This window comes from Balaenoptera borealis, assembly GCF_965194805.1.
Source record: "Balaenoptera borealis genome assembly, chromosome: 9".
Taxonomy (NCBI): Eukaryota; Metazoa; Chordata; class Mammalia; order Artiodactyla; family Balaenopteridae; genus Balaenoptera; species Balaenoptera borealis.
The window spans coordinates 7,560,704-7,574,152 of record NC_138873.1 but is presented as its reverse complement, the minus strand read 5'-3'; the positions used below and the strand labels follow the sequence as shown (position 1 = coordinate 7,574,152).

Here is a 13,449-nt window from a genome sequence, read left to right as displayed (position 1 = left end):
AACCCCAGAGCCAAAAGGAATGAGACTATGAAAAAGCATCTCCTGCTTCTTTCTGGCAACTGATTTATTAGATTATCAGCTACAGATCAATTGAAATTTATTTAGCATTTGTTATATGCTAGGCACTGGGCTAGGCTGGTAATACAAAGATAGATAAAATTGCCCGATGAGTTCTGGCAGAGAGACTTGCCCCGAGACAGTAATGTACTGAGAGTGGTGACAGGTGTGGTGAAGGGATGCCTTCTTATGATTGACTGGGGGTGAATCAAAGCAGAATGTGCACTGACCTTGACCTCAGCCCCAGAGGAGAAGGAGGAGTCCAAGAGGAATATATGAGGAAAAGGATGTTCTATTCCCACATTCTCTCATCTTCAGCATCATTTATTTGTAGCCATTTATCGACTGCCCTCTGGAGCAGTGGTTGATGTGTATTCCTTTGACCCACCCACACAGACATGGAATCCAAAGATCAGGGTGGGGTTCAGGAATCTTCGTTGTTCACAAGCATGTAAAGCCCCTGCAGGTGGTCCCTAGACTACACATGAGGAGTGTGACAAGATCATCACAAGTGGAACAGCCTATGTGTGGGTGAAGCAAGTGCCAGCTCCCCCAAACACACCCTGCAGACCTTGGGATGGAAGCATTGTCCCTTTACCCAAGACAGGAGTCCCACATTTTTTTTTAAGATGAAAAGACAACCCTCAGAATGGGAGAAGATATTTGCAAATGAATCAACAGACAAAGGATTAATCTCCAAAATATATAAACAGCTCATGCAGCTCAATATTAAAAAAACAAATAACCCAATCCAAAAATGGGCAGAAGATCTAAACAGACATTTCTCCAAAGAAGACATACAGATGGCCAAGAGGCACATGAAAAGCTGCTCAACATCACTAATTATTAGAGAAATGCAAATCAAAACTACAATGAAGTATCACCTCACACCGGATAGAATGGGCATCATCAGAAAATCTACAAACAATAAATGCTGGAGAGGGTGTGGAGAAAAGGGAACCCTCTTGCCCTGTTGGTGGGAATGTAAATTGATACAGCCACTGTGGAGAACAGTATGGAGTTTCCTTAAAAAACTAAAAATAGAACTACCATACGACCCAGCAATCCCACTACTGGGCCTATACCCTGAGAAAACCATAATTCAAAAAGACACATGCACCTGTACTTTTCCTCTGGGACACACAGCTAGGTTGAATTTCCCAATGTCCCTTGCAGCTGGTGGGGGGCGGTCCTGTGATGTGTTCTGGTCAGTGATGTTGGGAGAAGCAACACACCTGGAGCCAGAATAACCTTCCTCCTCGCAATCCCCCTGCTTGCTTCCTTCCTTCATCTGCCGGCAGAGAGTCCTGAAGACCCCAAAGACAGCAAAGCCCTTAGCTGGAAGGAGATCAGTGCTTGAAGCCTGCAGGGAGGGGACCCCCATCTTCCTCCCCTCCACCTCCTCTGCATGGGAATGTGAAATTAATGAAAAATAAACTTTCTTGTGTTAAACCACTGAGATTTGGGGGGTTTTTGTTACAGCTCTTACTGTGAGCCTACCCTGACAAATACACATTTTGGTGTATTTCCTGGAGGCTGCAGGCACCTGATGAAATGGAAGCTCGTTCCTTCGAGACAGTCCTCCCCTTGGTCTGCACACAAGGTCACCATGACCTTTCCTGAGGCCCCTACGGGCCCCTCTCCTCTGCAGGCACCCCTGCTGCAGCCCCCCCAGGGCACGCCTGGCTGTCCTCCCTGGGCTGTGAGTGTGCTGTTTCCTCTTCTCCAAATACCTTTCCTCTTTCTTCTTGAGGATGTTCCATTTTTTTCCCTAGAGATGCAGCTAAGAGTTACCTATTCCAGAAATACCTTCCCTGCCCCGACTCTGGGGGTCTGCTTTCCTTCCTCTGCCCAGCCACCCCCTGTGTGTGCTGAACGTATTGCCTTCCTCATCAGACTGCAGCTTTCTTTTGTTTTTTTCAAGTTTTACTCATCAGTGTAAACCCCAACACAAATACACCAACATGATTTCGTGCATTTAGAGGGGAAATGTTTCTTGGTTAAGTGGAAAATTGTGCAGATGGCTTCTGGAAGACCTTCATTCTAAGCAGCTTTATAGTGAAACATTTTATTTAGAAGTCTGGACCTTCTTTCTTCAATCTGCTGTAATCTACATTCACTGAGTAGAACTTGTACTGATCATTGGGACCCAGTGGGTTCCAGGGTTCTGGGTTATTCTTTCTGTCCCAAGTGACATCTGGATTGAACGATGCCAGGCGCAGGCGTACAGTGCTGTGCCAGTACCTCCTGCTCCAGTCAATACAAAGAGGGGGATCAAACTAGAATGCTTCTTGGCCTGACCGATGATCTGGCAGAGCATGGTTGCGACAGAGGCCTTGAGTCCAAATGGAGAGAAAAACAAACCTGCAAGGCCCGAGACTAAATAGCCTCCGCGCTGAGCAGGAGTGGATGTCCAGAGTCACCCAGGACCTAGACTGCAGCTTTCTTGGGGGCAGAGACTGTTTAGCATATATTTGTGATGAGATCACATGGCATTTAATAAATCCCGTGATTAAATTAATGAGTGAACGGGAAAGGGATTGAGTGAAATATTTGACCCCTTTTATAACTTTGGCTCAGCCAACCCTGAAATTGACCTTCGTAGACTATAATAAGCTCTTTTCCCCTCAACAGTGCTGCTTTATTTTTGCATTAATTCTGTATATTAATTTAGAGAAAATGGCCATTTTAACAATTTTGATTTTTTGAACATGGTGTATTGGATGTAATTTGAACGTGATGTATTGCTGCATTTTCTTAGGCGTGATTCAGTCTCTCTCACAACGTTTTGTAGTTTTCAGTATGAAGGTGTTACAGAAATTTCACAGGTTTTATTCTTAGGTGTTTGTTTTATTGATAACCTTGTACAGAGCTGCTTCTTCATAACTTAACCAGCAAGGGCTTGTCTTCCTCCCCTTCACACCAACAGGCTCTGACAAATCACCGGGGTGGGGGGCCACGGCCCTGCAGAAAGTGGCTCCAGGCCTCTGGAGCAGGGGGACGGCCGCCACCCGCAGACCCCTGTCTACACAGGGACTCTGTCGTCCTCAGACCCTAATTGGGGGATGCGACCTGGAACATGAAAGCGACAGGAGAGAGCAGGTCGGCTGGCTCTTTGGGGCCATTATTTTTATGTGCTGACGTCCATTGTGCAGAAAAGGCCTTTCTCAGCTGTCCTGGCACTTTTGGGCACGTCTGTGTCATCAGCCGAGCTGGGCTCCAGGAGCAGCAGGGCACAGGTGCAGGGCACAGGTCAGCGAGGGGCACACGGGCGCCTGGCTGGCAGCAGTTCAAGGGTGCAGTGCTGAGCCCTCCAAGGCCGTTGGGGGCGGGGTGGGGAGACACTGCCTACATTTCAAAACAAAATAAAACCTCTCCAATTTTTCCTCATTTTTTTCTTAAACTATAACCAAGAAAGGAAGTGTATTTCTATTCTGTGAGGAAATAGCAAAGTTCCTTAAGGTTCTTGGTGTAGCTTTCTAGAATGACAATGACACAAGCATGGCCAACGATAGTTAATGCCTTTTTATCTGGTGAGAGATCGGTAACATGGCTTTTAAAGGATTGCTGTGCTCTAACTTTTCTGTGCTTGTAATAAAACAAAGTAACTTTGGGGCTGGTGCTTGTGTAACAGTAGAGGAAAACCATGAGGGATGCAGTGTAGGGGCTCATATGAAGGTGAATAAATAAATGTGATTAAAAAAAAAAATCCTGCGTTTAAATTGTATGGCTAGTATGGGCCCCGCCAAGCACGTCCCTCAAAGTGTATGACTGATTTAGAATTTAACTTTAAAAACTGTGTTCAGGGAAATTAAAAATGAAAGTCAGAAAATGAGTGTGGTGATTATTGTTGAATATTTTCCAAAAGCTTGGATCCTCGTCTCTGATTAGTCAGTGAAGCAGACGTTGTAGTGGAAAGGGTGCTGATCCGAGACGTGGGAACCCTGGCACAGGTCACTGTGAGTGGCTGGGGGTCACTGGGGGTGACAGGTCACATCCCTGGACCACTGTTTCCTTATCTGAGTGGAGTAGTCAATTGTCAATGGATTTCCAAGTTTCCTCTACCTCTGTCATTCTGCAGCCAATTTCATTTTCAGGTACTTAATTCCTGACCCTGAACTTGGGGTTGCCATATCCATACAAGAGTGGGAAAGTGGCTTGGGATGAAGCTAACTTAAAAGCTGGAGGTGTTCAGTTCCGGAAATCAGGATGGATTCTTCCCCAGGACACCTTACTTCCTGGCGGGCGTGCTGTGAACCGTGTGGACAGAGGAGAGGGTGATGGCGCGGGTGTGGCCACATTCTGGAGCAGGTGCCCGTCCTGCCCTCTGTAACATCTGCTGTAGACCCTAGAGCTTCATGGGGAATGTGAGGAGGGGACACGCCCTGGGCCACCTACACAGCGGAAACCACCCGAGGGAGGCAGGATGGGGACAAGCTTGGACTTCAGAAACGAAGGTGATTATTCTGCTGTCAAACCCAGTCTTCTGAGACAGGGGATCTCCCTGTTGGATAGTTACAGGCCAGAGCAGGAGAGATGAGCAAGTGACAGGTGGGGCTCTGGATTTCCATTTTAATGGCCATCACTGGGACCAGAAAGTTGAGACACTCATGAGGAAATACAAACCGGAGCTTCACAAGCCTGTCCGCACTCACCCGCTTTGGCCTCAGTTATCTGATTATTAACACTTTAACATTAAACTTAACATTTAACTGAAGTGTTAAGACATTTAAGTATTTGAAAGTGATTCTGACAAGACTGTGTCTGTTTAGGGAGTATATAACCTTTCTTTTATGGGTTTTGTTGTTAACTTGTGTTGTATTGATTGGTCATAAAACCTACAGATCAGTGTGGGAGACTGTGTTTTCTTGTTTCTTAGAAAATAGTTCAGGGATGAAATTTGGAGGCTTCAAATAAGGTGAGAAGTGAGACACGTGCCTCCTCACCGGTGATTCCGGTTCCTGTGCAGGAAACTGCAAACCAGCCGTCTTGCTCTCCTCCCCCAAATGACGGGAGACCTTTTCTTCTTGGGTGGATGTCAGCTATTTTAGCAGTTGTTGGAATATAATTGTTTACTTTTTCTTGACTTCATAATGCAGACATGAGAGTTTCACATGTCAGGCAAATTTGTGTATCATAGTCTAGAATGCAATTTTATTTTTTATGGAGTGAAAAGTTAATTTTATTACTGCTTGTATAACACGGGGGCGGCTTTGGTAAAATGGTGATTTTCCATGAAGTGCCTTCAGGACAGCGGTGTCCAGTGTGAGAGACCCAAGTGAGGCCTTTATAAGAGTTGGCTGGAGCTAGGGCCGCAGCAGGCTTTGCTGCCCAGAGGAAAGAACATTGCCTTGATTCTTAGGACAGGGGGACCCGTGAGACAGTTTGGCATTGGTGACTTCTGAGGGCTTTGAAAGCTTTCGCTGTTGGTGTCGTGAAGTCTCTGGAGCCCACCTCCTCGGGGGGCTGAGGGTACCGCGCCCCTCCTGAGAGACGGCAGAGCATCCATTGTGTGGACGGCGCTCATGTGAAGCGGGTGGGCGCACTCCCAGGTGTGTGATGAAGGCTTCCCCCTGGGGGACAGCAAACACCCACTCATCATTCTCTCTGCCCGATAGCGTCACGTCTCAGATGCCTTTCCCAGAGGTGGCTTATGCCCCTCGGACGCACAGAGTGGCTCTGATTTCACGGGCTTCTGCCAGCTGGAAGCGTCGTGTGGCCGCCGACAGCACAAGATGAAAGACGACATGTGTGTCTCCTGCCCCCAGGGAGGGATGCTGTAAGCTGATGCGCCTCAGACATAAACAGAGGGGCCTAGGCACCAGAACCTCCAATTCTGAAGATTGATGGCAGCACATTTACGGGAATCCAAGGACCGTGGAGAAGGCAGTGTGGGCTGTTAATATGGATAATTCTTGTTTGTTTTTTTTTTTTTTAAATTGAAGCAAGCTTTTTAAAAATTTATTTTATTTATTTATTTATGGCTGTGTTGGGTCTTCGTTTCTGTGCGAGGGCTTTCTCTAGTTGCGGCGAGCGGGGGCCACTCTTCATCGCGGTGCGCGGGCCTCTCACCACCGTGGCCTCACTTGTTGCGGAGCACAGGCTCCAGACGCGCAGGCTCAGTAACTGTGGCTCGCGGGCCCAGCTGCTCCGCGGCATGTGGGATCTTCCCAGACCAGGGCTCGAACCCGTGTCCCCTGCATTGGCAGGCAGACTCTCAACCACTGCGCCACCAGGGAAGCCCTTAATATGGATAATTCTTGAAGAGCAATGTTTTGGAGACATTTATTGAGAAATGAGTGCCCTCTCATTGTCCTCAAATGAGGGTTTCAAAGCAAACCCTCATAGGGAAGTCACGTGGACAATTGACAGTATTAAATATCCAGGGCAGAGGAGAAAATTAAATGGAAAGTAATGAAAATTAATTTGGCATCGACTTTAAAAAAATCAAATAAAGAGATAAATTTCAGAGTTTCTGTAGAGTAAAGGAAATTGTTCCAAGAACCTTTCCCACAGAGAATCTTGCTCTTTCTGTGTCTCAGCTACTTGGTAATAATGGTAATAACACATTTACCTAAGGCCTCCATTTGTCCGCCAGCCAGCATCCTGTCAGATGGCTACGCTCCCCTATCCAGTATGTATGTCTATAGGGCACTTCCAGAATTTTGATTTTTAAATCAAACCAAGTGTATTACAAAACAAAATAAAACTACCTATGTCTTTATCCACTATATAGATAATTAGATAATGACCATTGATTGTTGCAAAATACTGTGAAGAAATGATCAACTTGTAGATCAGAACTGGTTCATTGTGCCTATCTGTAAGGCAAGGAAGTGGCTAAGAACACAGGATTACTAGGTGTGTGAACACAGGCAGATTTCTTAGTTTGAGACTGTTCCGAGCTCAGGTTCTTACCAAAGGGGAATAATCGCTGCTGGGTGGAGCTGATGGGAGGCTTATGTACGTAACACATGCAAAGTGCATATCCAGTTGTCTGCCCAACCTAAGTGCTGCGTGAATGGTGATATTGCAGTTGTTGGTTACAGATATTGTGGAAGTCCACTCAGAGAGGCAGCTTGGGTCTGGGAATTAGGGGCAAACCCCTAGAAGCTTTTGTTGGGCAGAACACTGAGATTCCAGCCCCAAGGGACATGGCAGGGATCACCTCCCTAGAGCTGGTACAGCTGGAGCCCAGGAATAAAGACTAAGAAAAGACCCAGAATAGATTCCCACAGCTACAAGCTTTGGCAAGACGTCCCGAGCTTCCATTTCTTCACCTCCCTCGGGCCCCTATGGATCTGGGCAGGGTTAGGGTCCACGGTCGCTCAGAGGCAGACCGACAGCTCTGCCCGCTGCCTCCTCTCCAGCCCCAGTTTGATTGAGAGATTGTGAAAAGAACTAAAGCATCATTCTAACACGAAGCTCTCTCCATTGCGCATTTTATTCACAAGCACAAGAAATCCTTCAGTAAATCTGGACAGCAAAAGTTTCTCTAAAGATGCTGTGGTTAGAAAACCACCGGTGTGGCTCACGCCTATGTTCTAGTTGGGTCAATTACACAAATTTGCTTCACATTTTTGGGCAGTTTGCAATGGCCATATCATGTCACAGTTTGCTTGGCCTGTCATGAGAATCTGACCTTAGAGAAAAGACCAAAAGACTCCCCTCTGCCCCTGAAATCTATGAAATGAACACAGGGCAGTGATGGTGGGGCAGGAATTATAAATATTGAGATTCAGTTTGGGGTTGAGATAAATTTGGGCTTAGTTGTTCTATGCATTAAGCAACCCAGTTCTCCTGACACTGAATAGACACTACAATGTAATCCATGAAAGTAGCTTAATACCCAATAGGGACAGAAAACCATACTATAATATACTACATGTAACTTTATAGTTATTGACACACCTTTCCTGCTTAGAAACCTGATTTTCTCTTTAATTACCTGACAACATTAAAACATAATGTGTTTTTTTTTTTTAAATTAAGTAATTTATTTTTGACTAGGGTCTTCGTTTGGGGTCTTCGTTTCTGTGCGAGGGCTTTCTCTAGTTGTGGCAAGCAGGGGCCACTTTTCATCGCGGTGCGCGGACCTCTCACTATCGCGGCCTCTCTTGTTGTGGAGCACAGGCTCCAGACGCGCAGGCTCAGCAATTGTGGCTCACGGGCCTAGTTGCTCCGCGGCACGTGGGATCTTCCCAGACCAGGTCTCGAACCCGTGTCCCCTGCATTGGCAGGCAGATTCTCAACCACTGCGCCACCAGGGAAGCCCCAAAACATAATGTTTTATGTTTTAACTATTTAAACTATTTAAAACATAGTGAACTCATTTAATCCTCACACACGCTGTGAGGCGTGGGCTGTTATCCCTGTTTTGTAGAGAAGGAAAGGAAGGTGCAGAGAGATTAAGTAATTTGCCCCAAGTCAGGCGTTGCAGGATGGGAGAATTGGAAAAGATATTTTTGATGTCGGAACCAACAAGAGATTAATTGATAGCTCTAGGATATGAAAGGGAGTTCCATAAATCATCAAGGAAAAGATAGCCAGCCTTGTAGCAAAACTGACAAAGGATATAGACAGTTTTCATGAAAGGAAACCCAAAAGGCCATTCAGCATAGGAAGCCATGCAGATTCACTCATCATCAGAGAAATTCAGATACCAACAAGATAGCACTTCACCCTTGTTAGGCTGGTTAGAAACCAAAAAGCACCGTGGTGCCAGCTGTTGGTAGATTTCAGGTCTACTGCTGGAGGGCAGGTGGAGCTATTCTCAAGAACAATCTGAAACTACTGATACAAATTAGGTGTCCACAAACATATACTGTGACACAGCAATTCCACTCCCATGCATGAGTCCCAAAGGAAAATCTCAAATCTATCAGGAGGCAGGTATGTTCACTGCAGCGTTATTTGGGCAACAAGGAGTTGGAGACAAACCTACGCATACGTTGACTTTCAAAGGTGTTTTGTTGTATACTGAAATTTAACACAAAGAAGCTGAACAAGCATCAGGAAAGTTGTGCCATTTACATGAAATTAAAAATATGTAGATTCTGCAAGAATGCAAACAAAAGATATACCTTAACACATCAGGATGGTTCCTTTGTGGGGATGGGATGGGAATAGGAATAGGGACAAAATAGAATAAATAAATAAAATAAGATAGGAGTCCTTTATAACCAATGATTATAATACATTATAATTAACTCAACCTTCTGCCCTTGAGGTTCAAAAGAGACAAAGGGGTAAAAAGGAAATGGATTTTTCTACCCAAGTCACTTACGGGTCTTGTAAGATGCCTTAGAAATCACCCCAGGCCCTGGCCTATTGAATGAATTGGCCAATAACCTAGAAATGTAGTTAGGATCTAGGTTAGTGGATTTCAGACTGTTTTGGTGACCCTAGACGTTGCAACACCTGCCCCCTTCAGGAGAGTAATCTTACTTTTATCAGTTTTATTTTGGTGTTAAGATTCTGTTTTGTTTTTAAGAGGGGAAATAGAGTTCTGCTTCTAAAATAATATTTGAAAAGATACAGGATCAATATTCCCCAGGATCCCTTCCAGATCCAAAATTCTATATTTTAATCAAAACAACCAACTTAACAAAAATGTTTTAAAACTCAGAAGTTGGAGTGTCAGCTTCCCTTATGATTGTATATAAGACATTTTCTTGGGAAGGTGTTGGGAGCGTCCTTTCCTGAGGCTTGTTCAGCTTCTTTGTGTTAAATTTCAGTACACAACCAAACATCTTTGAAAGTCACCGTATGCGTAGATTTGCACTTTATAGACTGAATGCGTCTGATGTGTACTGAGCCTGCAGATTTCTTTTTCGTCTTGTGACAGCTGACCTGAGACTTCCCCCGAGCTGTCTGCCTGCGGGAATCAGAGGCAGCACTGCTGAAGGTCAGTAGACATGATGATTTCACCTGGGGGTGCTGTGTCCTCGGATGCAGACCACTGACTGGGGCCTGGATGGAGGCCTTTCCTGAGCGTGTCACATGGAAGATGTCTCTCAGTTTCCATCTCAAAAGTATCTCATATAAAACGTCATCATTCAATCATCAAGTCCAGTAGTGCATTCCCAATATTGCCTTCTAGTTAATCCATAGTTTTTATTATGCTTTTATGTGTTCTCAGATAGAGAATTTCAGGCATCACTTTTGTCTTCAGTGATCACATAATCTTCCTAGTTAGGAAGACGAGGTGGCAGATATTGTTCAGAATCTTCTGGGGGACTAGGTTCTGGAAGTCATGACTAGACAAATCTGCAAGTCATCCTGAAACGAGATGCTTTGATCCGTCATCACTTTCTTTTTTACTTTGCCCTTTTCCCACTGTCCTTTGGTTCTCCAGGGAGGTACTGTCTTCATCTGAGTTCCCCACGCAGGAGAGCCTGAGACAGGGCGTATGTGCTAGTTTACGTCTCAGGGCAGCCGGGGCGCAGAAGCGGGGGCAGGGAGGTGAGGTCGGGGAGAAGGGGGTGGACCCCTCACCGCTGCGTCCTCTAAGCCCCTGTGCAACTGACCCCTGAGAAGCTGAGTAGAGGGTGGGGGACAGAGCTGGGGAGGGAAAAGGGAGGAAGAACGTACCCTGGTTTCTGCCTCCTAGGGGTCAGATGTTCCCTCCCAGGCATTAACTCCCTCACGCATTCAGGTGGAGCCCAGAGGTGGAGCCCAGAGGCGCAGGAGGCCAGGAGCTGGGAGGGGCCTGCATCAGGTGATCAGAGCTCCCATGGGCCAGCTCAGGAGGCAGATGGTGCCTAGAAGACCGGAGGGGGCAGGGAGAGTGCGACGTGGTGCCAACAGATCGTTAGCTCCTGCACAGGCTCTGTCCCGAAACCTTAGCAGGGCCACGCCCAGTGGCTTTTTGCCTCCCTGTTTCCAGACATCTGCATGCCCCCACTTTTGGTTCATCCTTATGTCAGACTCCCTATGCCCACCCCCTCCCTGTGCCCTTGCAAGGGGGCTGCGTTGCATCCCCCCTTTGTCTGCGGAGTTTCCCCCTTATGGTACCGTGCTCTGCCTGCCAGCCGCCACTTTCCTCTTCTGCTTGGGGCTCTCTTAGGGTGACCAGCTGTCCCAGATTGCCTGGCATTGAGGGGGTTCCCTGTGACTGAGGACTTTCAACGCTAAAGCTGGGAGAAACCCCGGCAGACCAGGACAGTGGGTTATCCCGAGCACTCCACAAGTAGAAAGAATGATTCACAAGATGTATAATAATAAAGAGCTGTGAACAATGCAGGTGTATAATATGGTTAAATAAACAAAATGTACCCATTTGATACAATATGACAGGGATGATAAAACTGAATTGACAAATAATAATGTAGAAATGTTTATGATGCAATTATAAGTTAAAACAAGAGGCTGAGATAACAATGTGTGCATATTGCATGATTTCAGTCGTATACTTAAAAATCTCTGCATGGCAAATTGATGATTGAAAGTAGGGACTGCTACACAGAGGTCTTGAAGGAGAGAGCTTGCAGTTATGGCTGCTTACACTTTTCTCTTAACTAATCGAGATATTCTTTTGCCAAAGATGGTGCTGAAGTAGCGATAAAGCTGAATTAACTTATGGTCATGCTACATTAAAAACTGACCAGGAGAATGCATGCAGAGTGTTCAAAGGAACTATAGTTATTTTGTTCAGCTTGATGGGATTGCTGAGAAACAAGTCAAACCTGGAAATTAAAGCATGCAAATGAGAGTGGGTTTTCAGCAAAGGAAGAGGCACCAGATTCCTTCTCAGCAAGTCCCACTAGAGACAGAGGCTGTGAAAGCTTCTAGTTAGTGAAAGAACTTTATTGATGATCTCTTACCCAAAGTTGCTTTACTAGTTGTTTACTAGTTGCTTATGTGAATGAAAAGACTCTCAGAAAAGAGGAGGCCTGTTCAGAGAAGACAGCTTGGGGGAGAATAAAAGCCTCTGGCATCAAACTCACCCAGCCTGGAAACTGTCATAAAATGACAAAAGGACTTTCCTTCGCTCAGCGCAGGCTCAGAAAGCGAAGCGGGTGAAGTGGATTCGTGAAACCTATAATTGCCTCCCTTGACCCAAATCGTCAAAAAGGCGATTGCTCCATTCAGAGGAACTAAGATTTCATCTGACCTCCCTTTTAATAGCTAGCGTCTGTTTAAATGTCTTAGTGACCACGTTATATTTTGCCTTATCCAGTTCATATTGTTTTATATTAGTGTTTTTTTTTTTTTACTAAGTGACAAGATACATTTACTTAATTCATGAACCATTAATTTATGTGTCTGTCTGAGATTATGTACTCTTGGGGGCCATTTTGATTACCGAATTTATTTTCGATCATAAAAACATAGTAGTTAGGTACGTTCCAGGCGCTTTGAATATATTATAATCAGCATCAAAATAGCCTATGAGGGAAGGGTTATTTTCCCATTTTCCAAAGGATGTAATCTCTGAGGCTGGGAACACCTGTGTGATGTGCCCAAGACAGAACAGTGTTAGAGTTGGCTTTGTCCTGAGGCCAACCTCACCCCAAACCAGTGTCCTGTCCCTGCCATGTGCCTCCAGAGCAGTGGCTCTCAAAGTGTAGAGTCACCAGGGGGCCTTGTGAAAACAGCTTGCTGGCCCCCACCCCAGTGCTTCTGAGTCAGTAGGTCTGGGGTCAGGCCTGAGAATGTGCATTTCCAGGTTCCCCCGTTGCTGCTGGTGCTGGGGCTACCGGGGTCCCACTGTGAGGAGCCCCTGGTCCAGAAGGAGGTTCGCTTTAGCTAATGACTTTTCCATTCTGATGACGACTGGCTCGCCTCACACAGGGCCGTCTTCAAGTCAAGTTCCCGTGAAGTCTGGTTCTTCGCAGAAACTCAGTTCCTTGCTCCTTGGCGGCGTTTCTTTCACAGCCGTGTTTCCCCTTCCGGTCCAGCTTGCGCCGCTCTAAATGGGTCTTAGGAAAACGTCATCTTGGTCACAGCACTTTCTATTCAGAGAGCGATCAAGACTCTTGTCTATGAAACAGTTCAGGTGCCTCGGCCCGGCGTTGATCGCACGTCCCTGCCTGATGTTCGGATGGCATCGAACCTTCCTCTGCTGCACGGAGGCTCCTCTGCCCCGGCCAGGCCTCCTGCTACTCCCCGTCCTCCGCCCACCGGTCCCCCCGGAAAGCCACGGCCATCACCGGGGATGCCCAGCCCTGCCTTCAAGGGGCGGTGGCTACGGAGTGGCCGGTGTGTGCCAGGTGGGTCGTAGGCCCTGGGGCGCCAGGTGAGCGAGGTGCGCAGGCCCCTCCCCAAGCCTCCGCAGGCCCCTGCGCCCCCCCGCTATGGACCCTTCCTCCTCTCCAGCCCCGTCCCGCTTAGATTCCAGGTCCCGTTCTGCAGCCGGGGCTGCGGAGCGCCGTGCGGGACCCTCACCCC

General features: G+C 46.7%; 1 protein-coding gene and 1 pseudogene across 3 annotated transcripts in view; one reads left to right on the top strand and one right to left on the bottom strand.

Annotated features, from left to right (window-relative positions):
- Window positions 1-13,449, top strand: part of SLC22A3 (solute carrier family 22 member 3) — a 92,855-nt gene that overhangs the window by 8,083 nt on the left and 71,323 nt on the right. The gene's annotated exons all lie outside the window — the stretch shown is intronic.
- On the bottom strand, window positions 86-13,380 carry LOC309634502 (cytochrome c oxidase subunit NDUFA4 pseudogene; annotated as a pseudogene). Its single transcript has one exon. The product of its transcript is annotated as a cytochrome c oxidase subunit NDUFA4 pseudogene (transcript).